The sequence below is a fragment of the Tachypleus tridentatus genome, unplaced genomic scaffold, assembly GCF_004210375.1.
Source record: "Tachypleus tridentatus isolate NWPU-2018 unplaced genomic scaffold, ASM421037v1 Hic_cluster_2, whole genome shotgun sequence".
In the NCBI taxonomy this organism is placed as follows: Eukaryota; Metazoa; Arthropoda; class Merostomata; order Xiphosura; family Limulidae; genus Tachypleus; species Tachypleus tridentatus.
Window position 1 is genome coordinate 60,726,594 of NW_027467782.1, and position 2,616 is coordinate 60,729,209.

Below are 2,616 nucleotides of genomic sequence, written 5' to 3' on the forward strand. Positions count from 1 at the left end.
TAACGCTGATAAGGTGACAACACTTTACACTATAGAACTAACGCTGATAAGGTGACAACACTTTACACTATAGAACTAACGCTGATAAGGTGACAACACTTTACACTATAGAACTAACGCTGATAAGGTGACAACACTTTACACTATAGAACTAACGCTGATAAGGTGACAACACTTTACACTATAGAACTAACGCTGATTACACTATAGAACTAACGCTGATAAGGTGACAACACTTTACACTATAGATAACGCTGATAAGGTGACAACACTTTACACTATAGAACTAACGCTGATAAGGTGACAACACTTTACACTATGACAACACACTATAGAACAACTGATAAGAACTAACGCTGATAAGGTGACAACACTTTACACTATAGAACTAACGCTGATAAGGTGACAACACTTTACACTATAGAACTAACGCTGATAAGGTGACAACACTTTACACTATAGAACTAACGCTGATAAGGTGACAACACTTTACACTATAGAACTAACGCTGATAAGGTGACAACACTTTACACTATAGAACTAACGCTGATAAGGTGACAACACTTTACACTATAGAACTAACGCTGATAAGGTGAAACACTTTACACTATAGATAACGCTGATGACAACACTTTACACTATAGAACTAACGCTGATAAGGTGACAACACTTTACACTATAGAACTAACGCTGATAAGGTGACAACACTTTACACTATAGAACTAACGCTGATAAGGTGACAACACTTTACACTATAGAGTAACGCTGATAAGGTGTGACAACACTTTACACTATAGAACTAACGCTGATAAGAGTGACAACACTTTACACTATAGAACACTTTACTAACGCTGATAAGTGACAACACTTTACACTATAGAACTAACGCTGATAAGGTGACAACACTTTACACTATAGAACTAACGCTGATAAGGTGACAACACTTTACACTATAGAACTAACGCTGATAAGGTGACAACACTTTACACTATAGAACTAACGCTGATAAGGTGACAACACTTTACACTATAGAACTAACGCTGATAAGAGTGACAACACTTTACACTATAGAACTAACGCTGATAAGGTGACAACACTTTACACTATAGAACTAACGCTGATAAGAGTGACAACACTTTACACTATAGAACTAACGCTGATAAGAGTGACAACACTTTACACTATAGAACTAACGCTGATAAGGTGACAACACTTTACACTATAGAACTAACGCTGATAAGAGTGACAACACTTTACACTATAGAACTAACGCTGATAAGGTGACAACACTTTACATAAGGTGACTATAGAACTAACGCTGATAAGAGTGACAACACTTTACAACTATAGAACTAACGCTGATAAGGTGACAACACTTTACACTATAGAACTAACGCTGATAAGGTGACAACACTTTACACTATAGAACTAACGCTGATAAGGTGACAACACTTTACACTATAGACTAACGCTGATAAGGTGACAACACTTTACACTATAACGCTGAGAACTAACGCTGATAAGGTGACAACACTTTACACTATAGAACTAACGCTGATAAGGTGACAACACTTTACACTATAGATACTAACGCTGATAAGATAAGTGACAACACTTTACACTATAGAACTAACGCTGATAAGGTGACAACACTTTACACTATAGAACTAACGCTGATAAGAGTGACAACACTTTACACTATAGAGTACTACTATAAGGTGACAACACTTTACACTAACGCTGATAAGGTGACAACACTTTACACTATAGTGACAACACTTTACACTATAGAACTAACGCTGATAAGGTGACAACACTTTACACTATAGAACTAACGCTGATAAGGTGACAACACTTTACACTATAGAGTAACGCTGATAAGGTGACAACACTTTACACTATAGAACTAACGCTGATAAGGTGACAACACTTTACACTATAGAACTAACGCTGATAAGGTGACAACACTTTACACTATAGAACTAACGCTGATAAGGTGACAACACTTTACACTATAGAACTAACGCTGATAAGGTGACAACACTTTACACTATAGAACTAACGCTGATAAGGTGACAACACTTTACACTATAGAACTAACGCTGATAAGGTGACAACACTTTACACTATAGAAACGCTGATACAACACTTTACACTATAGAGTAACTGATAAGGTGACAACACTTTACACTATAGAACTAACGCTGATAAAGTGACAACACTGACAACACTTTACACTATAGAACTAACGCTGATAAGGTGACAACACTTTACACTATAGAACTAACGCTGATAAGGTGACAACACTTTACACTATAGAACTAACGCTGATAAGGTGACAACACTTTACACTATAGAACTAACGCTGATAAGGTGACAACACTTTACACTATAGAAACACTTTACACTAACGCTGATAAGGTGACAACACTTTACACTACAACGCTGATAGACAACACTTTACACTATAGACTAACGCTGATAAGGTGACAACACTTTACACTATAGAACTAACGCTGATATAAGAGTGATAAGGTGACAACACTTTACACTATAGAAACGCTGATACAACACTTTACACTATAGCTGATAAGGTGACAACAACACTTTACACTA